The sequence below is a fragment of the Anneissia japonica genome, unplaced genomic scaffold, assembly GCF_011630105.1.
Source record: "Anneissia japonica isolate Jap-2015-1 unplaced genomic scaffold, ASM1163010v1 scaffold728_len15510_cov116, whole genome shotgun sequence".
NCBI classification, from domain to species: Eukaryota; Metazoa; Echinodermata; class Crinoidea; order Comatulida; family Comatulidae; genus Anneissia; species Anneissia japonica.
In genome coordinates, this window is record NW_022736335.1 from 9,394 (window position 1) to 15,505 (window position 6,112).

Here is a 6,112-nt window from a genome sequence, read left to right on the forward strand (position 1 = left end):
ATCTTATGCGTTTGTAATTTATCTGTTGGAATCACGTCTTATACGTTCGTTCGTGTATTGCGCACTCGCGATTAAAGGCTGGCAGCAGTGTGGCGGCTGGTTCACAATGCTAAAACCCTGGAGCGTGCACCAATCAGCGCAAAGCATAAATCCATCTGCGCAACAAGCAAATGGTTAAATGAATGATCGTTGCCCATGCGGAGTTCTTCTTGATTTTGGAGAGAGGTTCGTCTATACAGTAATAATATTGAACAGTTTAGAATTTGTTGTTATTTGCTACGAAGTCCTACACATTTTAAATATTCTGTGTAAACTTAGACCAGTCATATACCATACCAATAGGCCGTGACGATCGTTAAGCGCACACACATGGTTAGAAAATCTATGTTTCCGTTATTTTTCTCGATAGAGGGCGCTATTTTTTCATACTTCTCCATTACGAATTTTCTCATTGACGAACGCCTTCTAGACCAAAGGGTACGTAATTGAGAAGGTCGACTGCAGTCGACCTTCCCAATTACGAACTTTTCAATTACGAACCTTCTATTTTACGAACGGTGTTTGGCCGTTGACGTCATCATGCGATCGTAAAACGGTTTTAGGCAACTTTTGAAAGCTATTATCCATGTGAATTTTGAGTGCTTTTGTTCGTTTAATCTATTGAATAACAAGAAACCTCAAGTGTATTAAAGCAATTGAACATCAATTGTGTTTTACTGGCTCATATTGCAATAGCATACAAATTATTAACTTCTGCATAAAAATTATTGAATTTAAAAAATGTGTACCCTGATTTTTAAACGAAAAAATTATAATAAAAATAATAAAACACTTTCAGTGACTGGAAGTGTTTCTATCATTTTCCGCTGTAAACTGATGGGTAGACATTTTTTTAATACACTAATTTCTATGTTCAAGTTGATAACTGAAACAAACACTATTCCATTGAAAGTTTGAAGTTTTTCGGAAAAGTACTCGAAATATGGCGGAAAGTCAAAAATTTTCACTAAGTGGTCAACTCGGCGGAGATAAGAACTTTTGTGCAAAAAGAATAAACGTTAACAATTTGAGTCAAAATGTAATTTTTTTTTTTGTTAGGCAAAGTGAGATAGCCTGAAACAAACACTATTCCATTGAAAGTTTGAAGTTTTTCGGAAAAGTACCCGAAATATGGCGGAAAGTCAAAAATTTGCACTAAGTGCTCAACTCGGCGAGATAAGCACTTTTGTGCAAAAAGTGACAATATCAAAATGTGATTTTTTTTTGTTATGCAAAGTGAGATAGCCTGAAACAAACACTATTTCATTGAAAGTGTGAATTTTTTTGGAAAAGTACTCGAAATATGGCGGAAAGTCAAAAAATTTGCACTAAGTGCTCAACTCGGTGAGATAAGCACTTTTGTGCAAAAAGTGACAATGTTAAAAAGTTGAGTCAAAATGTAATTTTTTTTTGTTAGGCACTGTGAGATAGCCTGAAACAAACACTATTCCATTGAAAGTTTGAAGTTTTTCTGAAAAGTACTCGAAATATGGCGGAAAGTCAAAAATTTGCACTAAGTGGTCAACTCGGCGAGATAAGCACTTTTGTGCAAAAAGCGACAATTTTAAAAAGTTGAGTCAAAATAATAATGGAAACTGGTTTGTTTGGACAATCACTTGTAGTTCATGCATAGTAAACAATTAAGACATGGTGATGAACTGCAACCTGTATAGAAACTGAATATAAATAATGGTATTATTATTATATAGATAACATAATATTAGCAATAAATATATAATTGTTACAGTTTTCACTTAAAGTAATAACTGCTCAATTCCTTGTTAGAATCAATCAGTTGTAAACTAATTCAGAAATTCATTCATTTAACGGGTGCCGACGGGTGCATGCCGACGGGTGCTGCTAATTTGTATTGTGTCAAACCTCGGATCTAAGTGTGAGTACTTAAAATTGATCTCATCAGGCTTAAGCTTGTTGACATGGATCTGTATAAAGCTGGTCCAGTCAAATTTCTGGCATTTCAAGGACCTTTTCACCCTCAAAATCCCCCTTTTCTGACTGTAAAGCTTCCAGTCTTTGATGTCAGAAGACTGTATACAAGAATTATGCCGTAAGGATCAGGTGCAATTTCTGATATACCCTCCATGGCCCTCTCTATAATAATAATAATAATAATAATAATAATAATAATAATAATAATAATAATAATAATAATAATTATTATTATTATTATTATTATTATTATTATTATTATTATTATGTTTTCAACGTATTATGACCGCACATTATTAAGAAGACACAACAATAATTGTTACTTAACCAATATCCTGAGGCGCGTGGAACGGAGAGAGTAGAGAAAACAGTAGAACTTATACATACTAGAAGACTATATGTTTTGTTTCAACATTATCAAACAAATACAATTCAAGTTAACAAAATAAGGAGGGATGTAATATCCTTAAGAAGTGTTGACCCTATGTCAACTACGTCATCTAGTACACTCTAGGCTAACGAACGCAATGGCTGAATAAAGCACGATGTGCAAGAAACAGGACCTGGCGTATTTCCTCTATATTTAGTGTCCTCGATTACCCAACGCACATATTACTTATTATTATTATTATTATTATTATTATTAAAATACTTATAATGGTCACATTATTAAGAAGACACAACAATAATTGTTACTTAACCAATATCCTGAGGCGCGTGGAACGGAGAGAGTAGAGAAAACAGTAGAACTTATACATACTGTTTGTGGTGCTGAACTAATAATAATAATTCAAATAATAAAACATTAAATAGTTAAACCGTTATTAAATTTTTAATTATTGGTCATGTTGTAACTTCAGCCGTTGTCTTTCAAACCATTTAAATTATCGTAGCAAAAAGTATAAAAACTAACTTGTGTTTTTAATGAAAGTTAATCACTTGTAAATTATAAATGCTTGAAAATGTGTAGTTCAATGGTTTGATTGAATGTGTGTGGAATGGGAATTGAATATATGGCGTAGACCTATGTTTAAGAAAAAAATACAAAGTATAGGCCTATGTAGGCCTAAAAAAAAACAAAGGTTACTTTGTATTTGGTCACGGAGGGCTATATCTGAGGATTTTTCAAATGAAAGATAGGGGGTAGCTAGCTACCCTATTCTCCCTTCTCCCTCCATGACTGGATCCGCCAATGATCGCGCACACAGCAAATCTATTATATTATAGATGTATCGAGTTTAAGTGGATGGTGGCTCGTTTATTGCTCGTCCCGGTAGAGTCGGTGTCAGTATCAGATTGACTGCAATACAATAAACTCCTACTTGTTTAACTTTGTATACCACAAATTGTAGTTGTGGTCAGCGAATGTCCTTATAATTATCTAAAAGTATTTACACTGAAGAGTTATCCTTTACCACAAACCACAGAAAGCCGTTGAGTTCAGCCAGACTAACATTCATATAAGCTTATTTGGAATATGAACTGGAATCTGGGGAATTCATGTTGCAATATCGCACATGATCTTAAATCGGCTAATACTATACAATTTAATTTTGTTTTTAGTGTATTTTAATATTTAAAGGCCTGGTCATCTCCAATGAGTATGGACTATTCCATTGTTAATCATGCCGTGTTGCCCTTGTCGTCCGCAAAAAAATTAACACAACAATTAAGTTTGCTTTTCGTTTATCCTGTCACCGACAGTAGGGATGCTTTGGTTTTATTTTGTTTTTGTAATTGCTTGAAAAATAAATAAAATGAAATGAAAAAATACTGTTTGCTCTCCTTATTCCTACAGATGGTATGTTTATTCATCATGAGAAAAGAACTTTTCACAAATTATTGCCCTGGAATGGGAAAAGGAAACCGAATAATTAACGAAGTAAGCAACGATCAAACAAAATTGAACTTAAGAAAAAGACTTATTTCATGTATATTTTTCTAAAAATTCATTTTACCAATAGTAGCGAATCGACAGCTCTTATATTTCTAAGTAACACGTCACAACTTGAAATATCATTCAATGAATTCGATGATCGAAGTGTTGCACTGTTGGTGCATCCTTGTCTACGGCCATACTACCTTGAAAACACCGGTTCTCGTCCGATCACCGAAGTTAAGCAACTAGCCTTGTTAGTACTTGGTTAGGAGACCGTTTGGGAATACCGGGTGCTGTAGACTTAATTCATTTTTTTTCTAGAAATTGATTTTACCAATAGTAGCGCATCGATAGCTCTTATAATATTTTCCTAATGCAGGCGTCACTTTGAAGCCTGGACCCACCTCCTCAAAGGTCGCCAACTATCGACGTCGAAGCCTAAGATCAATAGATTTGCTGTTGTAGTGAAGTCCTAACGTTTTTTTTTAATCTTGATTGAGTGAAGCTTTACCTATAAATTTGATGGAAGGTATGAAGCTTTCACGAATAATGTGTGTTTGGTGATGGGAGATCGAATGCATTATTATACATAATTATATTATATTATTAATAGTGATAATAATAATAATATTAGTAATATTAATAATAATTAATAATAATAATAATAATAATAATAATAATAATAATAATAATCATAGTACGATAGAGAGGGCCATGGAGCGTATATCAGAAATTGCACCTGATCCATACAGCATAATTCATGTACAGTCTTCTGACATCAAAGACTGGATGCTTTACAGTCAGAAAAGGGGGATTTTGAGGGTGAAAAGGTCTTCGAATGGCCAGAAATTTGACTGGACCAGCTTTATGCAGATTCATGTCAACAAGCGTAAGCCTGATGAGATCAATTTTAAGTTAAATCAATTTAAAAAACAAAATGAATTAAAAAGAAAAAATTCTATTGAAGGTGGTTAATGCCATTGGGCCAAAAAAAAAAAAAAAAAAAATGTGTTGACCATGTTCTCGACCTTGGAAAATTGTTTCAAAATAAAAATAAAGGCCTACTACTACAACTAGAAATAATTACATTCGTTTATAAAAAAAAAAATAGGCCTAGGCCTGCATCTATAACCGGGCCTGACGTTCGTTACCTTCGGCAAACCGGTGTTTTCAACGTGGTATGGCCGTTGACAAAATAGCACCAACAGTACATGTCTTCGATTAGAGCTTTATGACGGTGAGATAACCTCAAACACACACTATTTTTTATTGAAACTTTGAAGTTTTTCGGAACAGTACACAAATTATAGCGAAAATAAATCAAAAATTTGCACTAAGTGCTCAACTCGGCGAGATAAGCACTTTTGGTCAAAAAGTCACAATGTTTAGTCCAAATTTTTTTTTGTTAGGCACGGTGAGATAGCCTAAAACACACACTATTCCATTGAATGTTTTAAATTTTTCGGAACAGTACTAGAAATATGGCGGAAAGTCAAATATATGCACTAAGTGCTGAACTCGGCAAGATAAGCTCTTTTGTTCAAAAAGTTACAATATTAAAATGTTAACTCAAAATGTAATTTTTTATGTTAGGCACGGTGAGATAGTCTGAAACACACACTCTTCCATAGTTCTTGGTTTAGATTTGTTTTTGATTAATACATCATGTAGTTTTTGCATGAGTTAATGCAATAGTTTTTTTAGGCTGTTTTAATTAATGCAGTAAGCAGTTTTATGCACTCATTAATGAATATAATAATTGTTGGTTTTGGCTGTTTTTTTTTAAGAATTCAGTAAGCAGTTTTATAAATCTTCAACTAATGTAATTGTTGGTTTAAGGCTGTTTTTGATACTATAAGTATGCAGTTTTATGCAATCATTAATTAATGCAACTGTTGATTAATGCACCTATTCTTCAGGAATACTAGCAGGAGTGACTGACATAATCAGTAATTTGAATAGTGTGATACAGAAAACAACTCTACAGTATAGAGATTTGAGTTTGACGAAGCATGCAAAAGCTATCATAGATATTCAACTGTATTAGCAAACAATACCATTGTTTACATTTATTACAATGGTCTGATCTCAATGAGGCTCTATCCAGGAAAAAAGTACTCTATATAAAAAATAGGGGGTGGAGGAAGGGTGTTTATTTGTCATCAAGTGTTGAATAACATTTTTTTTATGTCAAGGTTGTTGACTCAGGACTAAACTTTCTATTTTGATATGAATAAAAAATTG

At 33.3% G+C, this 6,112-nt stretch overlaps 1 pseudogene; it reads left to right on the plus strand.

Moving 5' to 3' along the window:
- Positions 1-4,054: 4,054 nt before the first annotated feature.
- On the plus strand, positions 4,055-4,170 carry LOC117116752 (annotated as a pseudogene).
- The last annotated feature ends 1,942 nt before the right edge of the window (positions 4,171-6,112 follow it).